General features: G+C 47.5%; 1 long non-coding RNA gene across 1 annotated transcript in view; it reads right to left on the bottom strand.

Annotated features, from left to right (window-relative positions):
* Positions 1 to 12748, bottom strand: part of LOC142099561 (uncharacterized) — a 70210-nt gene that overhangs the window by 55698 nt on the left and 1764 nt on the right. The window lies entirely within an intron of this gene.

Here is a 12748-nt window from a genome sequence, read left to right on the forward strand (position 1 = left end):
GGAGCCACCAGAACAGAAAAGGAATGGCTAAATCTTCTATAATAATTTGCAAAGCCCAAGAACCTTTGGATAGCCTTCAAATTAGTGGGAAGCACCTAGTCCTAGATTGCTTGGACTTTGCTGGGATCCATTGAGAACCCACTGAAAGAGATGACATACCCCAGGCAGGAGAACTTGTTGACCTCAAACTTGCACTTCTTAAGCAAAGAGATGATTTTGACGGAGCTTGAGGAGTACTTCTCTGAGGTTCAGGTGGTGTTGTGCCAGGGATCAGGAGTAAATCAAGATATCAGCTAAGTAGTCTACAACAAATTTGCCCAGGAAATCTCAAATAATATTGTTAATCAGGACTTGGAATTGTAACGGATTTCTGGATGTACTACAATCTAATATAGCTGGCTTTCCTGAGGTGTGGAGTCTAACGATCTCCCCGGTGTTCACCAAGAACCACCGCAAGGCGGGGTGGGCTTTGCTGCCAGGAGTCGCAGGTCGCGGTCCTCAGGTCCACCCTTAGATGTAGTGCAGCGTAATAGAGCAGGAGTAGTGTGGTCAAAGGGCCGGGTCGGTACACTGGAAGGCAATGCAGACGGTTCAGAAGGCAAGCTCAAAGTCAATCAGGCCAGGTCGGTACACGGGTCACCAGAGCAGAAGCGTAGTCAGCAAGCCGGGTCGGTACACAAGGACTGGAGATCAAGAATAGTCAAAACAGGCAGGAGTAATACACAGGAGTCAGCAGAAGTCTAGGAGTCAGGATTCCACAGGGAACATTAGCCAAGAAACAATAGATGTTGCTCTGACACTCACCGAGTGTCAGAGTGAAGATTTTATGCTGGCAAGTTTGAATTCCCCACCCCCGGGTTGCGGTCATGTGACTGCCGAATCCGGAAGTGTGACATCCGGACCAGTGGCGGAGAAGGTGAGTCCGTGACAGGGATACAGCAGGCGCATTACAGAGACCAAACGGCATAACCAGATATTTGTAATGTCCAGACAGGGTGTTGAAAGCTGTCTTCCATTCGTCACCCTCTCTAATACGAATGAGCTTGTAGGCCTGCGAATATATATTTTGTAAAAGATCATGGCCTCCGTAAGTTAGTCGAAGAGGACTGAGGTGAGAGGCAGCGGATAAATGTTCTTGATAGTTACCTTGTTCAGACCTCAGGCTACCATCGGTTTTGGAGACAAACAAGAAACCAGTTCTGGCTGGTAACTTAGAATGTCTGATGATGCTTTTTTGTAAGTTCTCCTCCACATAAATTTCCATAGCCTCTGTTTTCGGAACAGAAAGAGCATAATCTTTGAACCTGGAATAAGGTCTATGTTGCAGAATATTCTCAATGAGGAGGTAAAGTAAGAGCCGCCTTTTTCGAAAAGACATCCTAGGACTTCCGATATGGAATGGGAAGCTGCTCAGATATGGGCTGCAGGACCCCGAGGGGCGGGGTCAGGCAGGCATATGAACAGGATGGACTCCAGTGTATGATTTCCCCCTTGATTCAGTCAATGAGGGAATTGTGACCCTGGAGAGAGGGGTGCCCCAGGATCAGCAGACTTGAAAGACAACTGATCAGGTACAGAGACAGGGTTTCAGAATGGAGGGTGCCTACCATGAGTTAGAGTGGTGGAGTCCTGGAGGAAAGCTTGGCACCGGTCAAAGGATTCTTGTCCAGACCACAGACTGATCACAGAGTCAAGCTCGACTGATGGAACACCTAAGATCTTTGTGAAATCCACATCTAGGAAGTTTCCAGCTGCACCACTATCCAGAAAGGTGGAAGCAGAAGTAGAATTAGCACCAAAGGAGACCTGAGCAGGCAACAATAATGAATTTTTGGAAGAGATGATCTGAAGATCTAGATGGAGTTCTCCCCCATTCATTAGGCCTGATCTTTTCCAGCCTTGTTTAGGTGAAAAAGGTGGCCCTTGTCTTCTTGCCCTTTCTTCTTGCCCTTTCTTCTTGAGAGAAGTGGTGCAACCCAGCTGTATGGGTTCTATCATATCCAGGGGTAAAGGAATTGAGTCTGAAGGAGTAATGGAGTATGGTGCTTACTTTCAAGCTTTCCTTGATACACCTATCGATCTTATTGGTGAGCTGCATAAGGCAACAATGAGTCGCCGATGCGATCTTCACTGTAATCCTGCCGGGGTAAGCAGTGTTGGGATATCCAGCATTGTAAAATATTACCCAACCCCTTAAATCAGCCTCAGGAGGCTGTTAATTAATTAGACTTCACTGCGACTGTCAAACTACTAGCCGGGACAAGGCAGCAATGAAAAGAGCCTTGGCAATGGCTGGGATGATGAGAACGGAAGTGACGTCTCAGCTGCCAGGACGACAGCCTGGACATGGCCATGGACAGGAGCAGGCGAGACATCGCGGCTAGCTCATGGCACACCTCCACAATCACAATATTGTGATGGACATGATTGTACACTGTGCAGACAGCATGAGAATGCTAAAGGAATTCTGCTGTAAGTGCTGTTTTCCTTGTACATGCCGCAAGTGGCTGATAACATCACAGTGCGGACACCAATGTGTGGAGCTTCTCCACATGTTAGCGATGACATCATAGCACATATGATGTGTGCCTGACTAAGTCTCAGGGGCATAATTACTATGCGGCGATTCTTTAGAACTGCCGATTCCCGACGCTTTGAAGGTATTTTCTTCAAACTGCAATTTTATTAAAGACAAAACCCGAAGGCCTTTGTCATTAATAAACGTGCCATGTAAAAAATGCCTTCAAATTGCTTGGAAACAGCGATTCTATTAACCGCCGCATAGTAAATATACCCCTGAGTCTAAATGATCTTGAAATACTCCCCTTCAGGGTCTGACTATCCAATAGGACAACTAGGCTGCAGCCTAGGACACAAGCCTTTTGGAGGGGAACAACATTTTTGTTATGTAAAATTGTTACAGGAAGAGGTATAAACTGAAATTCATTTTAAAATATAAGAGAATAGTTATTCTCCAAAAAAAATAAAAAATGAAAAAAATTGTATTAAAACTTTAATCTTGTTGTATTCCTGAGTCATCAAATTTTATAAACAATGATTTTTGTTTTTCTTTCTTGAAAAACATTTATTAGGGTGTACTTAATGTCTACTGTATATAACAGACATGTTTAAAGTTGCTCCTGATTGCAAATACATGTTATAGCATGCATATGAGACTGACACTACTAGGACTCAGGACTTAGACTAGACATCTAGCTGGAGCATGATATACGTCAGAAATCCAGCTTACTTCTGCGTTGCTTTAACCTGACTTGGACATTGCAGCATGGGAACGCCCTTACTGTAAATTGCCTCCATGCATCTGCCCATTCCCCACCCCATTCCCTCCCAGAAATAGTAGGCTGTAGTGTCACTCACCGGACTGTGAGTGCTTCTTCCCGGACATTTAGGAACCGTGGCCGTCCTCCATCCTGAGGGACTGCGCATGCGCAGCCCTTTCTATACCTCCAGTGTATGTTCCTTTAACTTAATTGGCAGATCAGGCAACCTCCCTATATTAAGCACCTGTGGTCATCACCACATTGCCTGATCTTGGAGTCTCATTCCCCATGAGTCTCTGAAGGTGTTCCTGTGTTTCCTCGTTTATTCAGCCCAGCTGATTCCTGTGGTTTCCAAACCACTTCTACCTCTGTGGTTTCCAAACCACTTCTACTACTGTGGTTCCCATACCACTTCTACCATCTACTGTATCATCGTGACTGTGAGCTGATTCCTATCCGCTGCCTCCGTGCACTACAGTCTTCTAACCACTTCAACTCTACCTTGTATCATTGGGACTGTTAGCTGATGCCTATCCGCTGCCTCCGTGCACTACAGTCTTTCATTCACATCCACTCACCTGTTCATGATTGTGACTGCCAGCTGATTCCTATCCGCTGCCTCCGTGCACTACAGGCTTCAACCTGCAACTCGTCTGTGTTTCATCATCGTGACTGTTTGGCTGATTTCTATCCGCTGCCCCCGTGCACTACAGTCTTCAACCTGCAACTCGTCTGTGTTTCATCATCGTGACTGCTAGCTGATTCCTATCCGCTGCCTCCGTGCACTACAGTCTTCAACCTGCAACCCGTCTGTGTTTCATCGTGACTGTTTAGCTGATTCCTATCCGCCGCCTCTGTGCGCTTCAGTCTTCAGCCCTTGTCAACTCTCCCGTGTTTCCTTGAGTCTGCTGCCACTATTGCTACCCGCTACTCTCCGTGATCAACTGTTCCAGTTCAACTCTGCTCTGGTGTCCCATCGTTACTGCACCTGCTGGTTGCTATTGGCTACCTCCGTGTTCCCGCAGAGACCCGCTGCTGTTACTTCTCAGCGCTACGCATCCATCTACTGCTGATCCACTCTCCACGCCTTCCTGGGTTCCCTGCTGGTCTACCTACCTGTGCGCTGCACCTGCTAGACCACCGCTTCACCCATCCAGGGACTTTGCATCCTGCCGGCCTCCTGCCGTTCAGGTATCTCTGCACTTCTGTCTGACTGCCTTCTCCTGAACCACGGTATGCATACTTCCCATTGACTGTGCTGTGTATTGCATACCTTGCTGGACTGTGTTGGTTCTCCTCTGGAGTGTACTATCCGCTGAGTCTATTGCCATCATTGACTGTGTTATCTCATGCTGGATTACTTCAAGAGACTTTCTATATTGGCAGTGTTGTTCAGTCATTTATACATTTATATTGTGCATATTACTGTGGATCAAAGTCAAGGTGCCCGTGTATATATTGTGTTGCAGTCTCTCCCCGTGCACCTCCTCACATATATATTCAGTGGTACAACTTGCTAGTGGCAGACCACTGACCCCTGTTTCCAGTTTCACCTGCTCCAGTATCCTCTCACATAGCAGTGGTACAACTTGCTAACGCAGACCACTGACTCCCCGGATACCTCCACTTGGATTCCATTCCTTCACTCAGACAGCGGTACAACTTGCTATCCGCAGACCGCTGACTCTCATCACCTCCTCGTTCTGTTGGACATTCCTCCTCACTATAGCAGTGGTACAACTTGCTACCGCAGACCACTGACTACCTTCACGTGTCCTTTGTCCATACAGTTCCTCGTGTATTACTACCTCCATATTGCCAGTGCTGCTAGTCATAGACTTTCCTGAGCATCTCATCATCTGCTATTTCCTGTTCCGTGATCACCCTGCTACCAGAGTACCATATTACCACCTATACTGCTCTGGTAAGCCTATCACCTGGTGATCCCTGGGTAAAGACTCCTAGTGCCCGTGACAGTAAGATCAGGCCATGACAGACCCAGATACGGAACCTACCGCTAAAGAGATGCTGCAGCATCTGGTCAGCCGTGTGGAGCAACAGGATGCTCGCCAACAGCTGTTACTTCAATGTTACCAATCATTAACCTCCCAAGGAACATCTGGACAGACTGTTACAGCTAATATTGAAGCTCCTGTGCTTTCCTCCGTTTCCCCAGTGCCATCCCAGGTGTCTACAGCTCCTACGCTTCACCTGCCTACTCCGTCAAAATATGACGGGGACCCCAAAACTTGTAGAGGTTTCCTTAACCAATGTTCAGTCCATTTTGAACTCCAACCTCAAAATTTTTCTACCCATCGTTCCAGAGTGGCCTATCTTATCTCATTGTTTTCGGGACAAGCCCTGGCTTGGGCCTCCCCCCTGTGGGAAAGAAACGATCCAATTCTACAAGATAGTGCCAAATTCATTTCCACGTTCCGAAGTGTGTTCGATAACCCAGGTCGTGTGACCTCCGCTGCTTCCAGCATTCTTCGTTTGCGACAAGGCTCCCATACGGTAGGACAGTATGTCATTCAATTTAGGATCTTAGCCTCTGAACTTCAGTGGAACACTGAAGCATTAGTTGCCGCCTTCTGGCAGGGGCTCTCCGATAAAATTAAAGATGCACTGACTACCCAAGAGCTTCCTTCGTCACTAGAAGATTTGATCTCTCTTTGCCATCGTGTAGATATGAGATTTCGTGAAAGAGAGTCTGAGAAAACAACAGCTGTCAAAGCACCTCTTCGTTTAAACCCTCAATTTCGTCCAGCTCCATCCTCTGTGATTCCCATGGAGATAGGACGTTCCAAATTATCTTCAGAGGAAAGGAAACGAAGAGTAAAGAATAGACTCTGTATCTATTGTGCTGATTCCACGCATATGCTCAGCTCTTGCCCTAAGAGATCGGGAAATGCCAGGCCCTAACTAGTTCTGGAGAGGTGAAGTTAGGGTCCCTGGAGTCCTCTCCATTGTCTATGAAATCTAAAGTCTGCGCTTTTGATGTTACGATTTCCTTTGCTACCAAATCCTTTGAGTCACAGGCATTGATTGATTCCGGAGCAGCAGGAAATTTCATTTCTAAATCACTAGTGAATCAATGGTCCCTACCAGTGATCACTTTAAAAACACCCATTACTGTGACGGCTATAGATGGATCACGCCTCATCAATGGTCTCATCACCCAGAGTACGTCTCCAGTAACCCTTCAGATTGGTGTACTACACCATGAAGAAATTTCGTTTTTAATTCTTCCAGTTACGACAAGTCCGATTGTCTTAGGCCTTCCATGGCTTCAGTGTCACTCTCCCCAGATTGACTGGCGCACCCCTCAAGTTACGTCTTGGGGGTCTGAATGTCACCATCGTTGTCTCTCTCAAGTTATTCCTCTTAAAGTACAGCGATCTTCCATCTCATCTTCCTCCCCGGGACTCCCTCCTCAGTATGCTTCATTTGCCGATGTGTTTGATAAAGCTCAGTCTGAACGTCTTCCTCCTCATCGTTCTTGGGATTGTCCGATCGACCTTCTACCTGGCAAGACTCCTCCCAGGGGTCGGGTCTATCCTCTCTCGTTACCTGAAACTCAAGCCACATCTGAGTACATACAGGAGAATCTCCAGCGTGGGTTCATTCGACCTTCCACCTCTCCCGCTGGAGCTGGGTTCTTCTTCGTCAAAAAGAAGGATGGATCATTACGCCCTTGTATAGATTTTCGTGGACTCAACGCCATTACTATCAAGAATCGGTATCCCATTCCGCTGATCACTGAGCTATTTGATCGCATCAAGGGAGCTCGGATATTTACTAAGTTGGATCTTCGTGGTGCCTACAATTTAATTAGAATCCGTTCCGGTGACGAATGGAAGACCGCGTTTAACACCAGAGATGGGCATTACGAATATTTAGTAATGCCCTTCGGGCTGTGTAATGCCCCCGCTGTTTTCCAGGGTTTCATCAATGAGATCTTTCGGGACTTATTATATGTATGTGTCGTTGTCTACCTAGACGACATATTGATCTTCTCACAGGACCTGCCTTCTCATCACCAACATGTGGCAGAGGTCCTCTCCAGACTACGGAAAAACTCGTTGTTCTGTAAATTGGAAAAATGTTCATTCGAGTTACCCCAGATTCCATTCTTGGGGTATATAGTTTCCGGAGTTGGCCTGAAGATGGATCCAGACAAAGTAAATGCTGTACTACATTGGCCTCAGCCAACTACTCTTCGTGCCATCCAGCGTTTCTTAGGTTTTGCCAATTACTATAGACGCTTCATTCAAGACTTTTCATCCATTGCATCTCCCATTGTGGCCCTAACTCGGAAAGGGGCTAATACTAAGCAATGGTCATCTGAGGCTCTCCAAGCCTTTCAAATCCTCAAAGAGTCCTTCTCGTCTGCTCCCATTCTGCGACAGCCTGATGTGACACTCCCCTTCTTCCTAGAAGTAGACGCCTCTAATGTGGGCTTAGGAGCTATTCTCTCCCAACGCTCGGAGCAACAAAAATTACATCCTTGTGCCTTCTACTCTCGGGGTCTTCTGCCCGCAGAGAAAAATTATACTATCGGGGACAAGGAGTTGCTGGCCATCAAAGCTGCATTAGAGGAATGGAGATACTTGTTGGAAGGAGCTCGCCATCCGGTGACGATCTTCACGGATCATAAGAACTTGTCATATTTGCAATCTGCTCAATGCTTGAACCCTCGTCAAGCAAGATGGTCTCTTTTCTTTTCCCGTTTTGAATTAATTATAACCTTCAAACCAGCCGCTAAGAACAAGAAAGCTGACGCTCTATCTCGAGCTTTTGTGACGTCCTCTGATGTAGAAGAGGTTCCCAACCATGCTATTCTAGACCCCAAATGTATTTCTCTGGCTGCTTCATCCACCAAAATGCTACCATTTGGGAAGACCCTTGTGCCTCCTACTCTGAGGAGGAAAATCCTTTCGTGGTTCCATGCCTCTCGTTTTTCTGGACACGCCGGTGAACACAAGACCTTTGAGATTCTCTCTCGTAGTTACTGGTGGCCTTCAATGAGGAGAGACGTCAAAGAGTTTATTGCTTCCTGTGATTTATGTTCTCAGTTCAAATCCTCCCGCAGAACTCCAGCAGGGTTGCTGCGACCACTACCCATTCCGTCCAAGCCTTGGACCCATATTAGTATGGATTTCGTTACTGATTTGCCACCAAGTAAGAATTACAATACTATTTGGGTAGTGGTAGACAGATTTTCGAAGATGGCCCATTTCGTCCCTCTGTCCGGTTTACCTTCCTCGTCTACTCTGGCTGAACATTTCATTAAAGAAATCTTCCGCATCCATGGATGTCCGTCTGAGATTGTGTCAGATAGAGGAGTACAATTCGTTTCCAGATTCTGGCGGGCCCTTTGTAAAACCTTGGGCATACGATTAGCACTCTCATCGTCTTACCATCCGCAATCTAACGGACAAACGGAACGAGTCAATCAAGATCTTGAGACTTTTATTAGGATGTTCTCTTCAGCCAACCAAGACAACTGGGTAGAATTGCTCCCTTGGGCTGAATTCGCCCATAACAACATGTACCATGAGTCATCATCCAAAACTCCATTCTTTGTGGTCTACGGTCACCATCCGTCTTTTCCAGAATTTCCTGCCCTCCCGCCCACCCAAGTTCCTGCTGTGGAGACTGCTTGTCAGACCTTCAAAAATATCTGGTCTCAGGTCAAAACCTGTTTAAAGAAGACATCTAACAAATATAAGTCTTTCGCAGATAAGAAGAGGCGGGCTATTCCACCACTAAAAATTGGAGATCGTGTCTGGTTATCTACCAAAAATATTCGTTTGAAGGTTCCATCTATGAAATTCGCCCCTCGTTTTATTGGTCCATATAGGATCATTCAAGTTATCAATCCAGTATGTGTTAAACTTCTTCTTCCTAAGAATCTTCGGATTTCCAATGCCTTCCATGTGTCCTTGCTCAAACCTCTCATCATCAACCGTTTCTCGACTCCTCCCTCAGCACCGCAGCCAGTTCAAGTTCATCAGGAGGAGGATTTCGAGATTACTGAGGTATTGGATGCAAAAATTTCGCGAGGAGTCCTCCGTTTCCTCGTTCATTGGAAGGGCTTTGGTCCTGAAGAGCGTTCATGGATCAAAGCTGAAGATCTTAATGCTCCTGCCCTTCTGAAGAAGTTTTATTCCAAAAATCCGGACAAGCCCGGTTCCAGGCGTTCTGTGCCCACCTTTAAAAGGGGGGGTACTGTCACTCACCGGACTGTGAGTGCTTCTTCCCGGACATTTAGGAACCGTGGCCGTCCTCCATCCTGAGGGACTGCGCATGCGCAGCCCTTTCTATACCTCCAGTGTATGTTCCTTTAACTTAATTGGCAGATCAGGCAACCTCCCTATATTAAGCACCTGTGGTCATCACCACATTGCCTGATCTTGGAGTCTCATTCCCCATGAGTCTCTGAAGGTGTTCCTGTGTTTCCTCGTTTATTCAGCCCAGCTGATTCCTGTGGTTTCCAAACCACTTCTACCTCTGTGGTTTCCAAACCACTTCTACTACTGTGGTTCCCATACCACTTCTACCATCTACTGTATCATCGTGACTGTGAGCTGATTCCTATCCGCTGCCTCCGTGCACTACAGTCTTCTAACCACTTCAACTCTACCTTGTATCATTGGGACTGTTAGCTGATGCCTATCCGCTGCCTCCGTGCACTACAGTCTTTCATTCACATCCACTCACCTGTTCATGATTGTGACTGCCAGCTGATTCCTATCCGCTGCCTCCGTGCACTACAGGCTTCAACCTGCAACTCGTCTGTGTTTCATCATCGTGACTGTTTGGCTGATTTCTATCCGCTGCCCCCGTGCACTACAGTCTTCAACCTGCAACTCGTCTGTGTTTCATCATCGTGACTGCTAGCTGATTCCTATCCGCTGCCTCCGTGCACTACAGTCTTCAACCTGCAACCCGTCTGTGTTTCATCGTGACTGTTTAGCTGATTCCTATCCGCCGCCTCTGTGCGCTTCAGTCTTCAGCCCTTGTCAACTCTCCCGTGTTTCCTTGAGTCTGCTGCCACTATTGCTACCCGCTACTCTCCGTGATCAACTGTTCCAGTTCAACTCTGCTCTGGTGTCCCATCGTTACTGCACCTGCTGGTTGCTATTGGCTACCTCCGTGTTCCCGCAGAGACCCGCTGCTGTTACTTCTCAGCGCTACGCATCCATCTACTGCTGATCCGCTCTCCACGCCTTCCTGGGTTCCCTGCTGGTCTACCTACCTGTGCGCTGCACCTGCTAGACCACCGCTTCACCCATCCAGGGACTTTGCATCCTGCCGGCCTCCTGCCGTTCAGGTATCTCTGCACTTCTGTCTGACTGCCTTCTCCTGAACCACGGTATGCATACTTCCCATTGACTGTGCTGTGTATTGCATACCTTGCTGGACTGTGTTGGTTCTCCTCTGGAGTGTACTATCCGCTGAGTCTATTGCCATCATTGACTGTGTTATCTCATGCTGGATTACTTCAAGAGACTTTCTATATTGGCAGTGTTGTTCAGTCATTTATACATTTATATTGTGCATATTACTGTGGATCAAAGTCAAGGTGCCCGTGTATATATTGTGTTGCAGTCTCTCCCCGTGCACCTCCTCACATATATATTCAGTGGTACAACTTGCTAGTGGCAGACCACTGACCCCTGTTTCCAGTTTCACCTGCTCCAGTATCCTCTCACATAGCAGTGGTACAACTTGCTAACGCAGACCACTGACTCCCCGGATACCTCCACTTGGATTCCATTCCTTCACTCAGACAGCGGTACAACTTGCTATCCGCAGACCGCTGACTCTCATCACCTCCTCGTTCTGTTGGACATTCCTCCTCACTATAGCAGTGGTACAACTTGCTACCGCAGACCACTGACTACCTTCACGTGTCCTTTGTCCATACAGTTCCTCGTGTATTACTACCTCCATATTGCCAGTGCTGCTAGTCATAGACTTTCCTGAGCATCTCATCATCTGCTATTTCCTGTTCCGTGATCACCCTGCTACCAGAGTACCATATTACCACCTATACTGCTCTGGTAAGCCTATCACCTGGTGATCCCTGGGTAAAGACTCCTAGTGCCCGTGACATGTAGTAAGTGTCGTTTGCAGTTAAAGCTGACGTCAACGTGGCTGCATTCTCTTGTGTACTGTCTGGTTTTGAGCATGCACAGAGTGATTTTGAGGGTGATACGCACAAAATTGGCCAATTTCTTCATCACTCAGGCCCAATGAGTCATCCTGGGCAGGCGCACTGCCACACTCTAGGGTCTGGAAGAACCCGTATGGTCTGCTTGGGTTGATGCTACCCTCCAAGAAGCACAGAGTCTAACAGAAAGGGAGGTATTTACGCGGCCCCCCGCAAGGGAGTTGGGAATTTGCGGCTCCCTAATCAGGTTAATGCAAGGCGTGTTGAAAAAGGCTGGTTCTCAAGGAGGGTCACAAGCGAGATGAAAACCAAATCACACAAGTAAGATGGTTGCTGATAGGAGTAATAATGTGGAATATATTCTGCTGGTAGATGAGTCACAGAGGTCCTGTGGAGCTTGGAAGCCACTAGGGACAGGATCATGAGGAAGTGCGATGATCTGCAGGTAGATAGCAAACAGAAGCACTGATGTGCAGGAGATGGAGACTGGTAGAAACACCCTGCAGTAGGATGATGCTGTAGCACCGGAGAGCTGTGAGCAGGTGTAGGTCGTAACACTCTGCAGCCGGATGACATTGTAACACCATACTTGCTAACTCTCCTGGAATGTCCGGGAGACTCCTGCATTTTGCGAGAGTCTCACGGACTCCCGGGAGAGTGTGGCAATCTTCTGCATCTGCAGAATTCTGCCCACTTCCTAGTGAAGTGGGCAGAATTAGGTCCAAAACGCAGCGATTCACCGGGAATCGCGGCGTTTGGCGAATTTTGGAGCCCCGCCCCCATCACACCCATATTTCCTGGGAGGCTCCCGGAAGAAAAATTCAGCAACTTGGCAAGTATGTGTAACACCAGAGAGCTGGAAACAGGTAAAGGTGGTAATACTCTGCAGCAGAATAATGCTGAAACACCAGATAGTAGTCAGCAGGAGAACAGGAGCCAGACTGGAACATGTCTAGACAGAAGAGGAGACTTGAATATCCGGCACTCAAGTAAGGAGACAGGTGATTTAAATAGACAGGCAATCAATCAGGTGAATGCAAGGCATGTTGAAAAAGGCTGGTTTTGCACATGCGCAGTCCAGACAGGCAAGATGGTGCCCACCAGAGCAAGCGATGGAGACCCGCTGAGAGAGGAGAGTGGCGATCAGAGGTAGGTGGGAGTGCCAGACCCCAACCAGGTGGTCAGCGGGTCCTATGCCTGACACGCAATGTTTATAAGTGAGTAGTTGAGACAAGGATGCAGGTGCAGGTGTGACAGCCCCCATCCCCTTCACATCTTTACACTCAGT

The sequence above is a fragment of the Mixophyes fleayi genome, chromosome 8 (assembly GCF_038048845.1).
Source record: "Mixophyes fleayi isolate aMixFle1 chromosome 8, aMixFle1.hap1, whole genome shotgun sequence".
Classification (NCBI taxonomy): Eukaryota; Metazoa; Chordata; class Amphibia; order Anura; family Limnodynastidae; genus Mixophyes; species Mixophyes fleayi.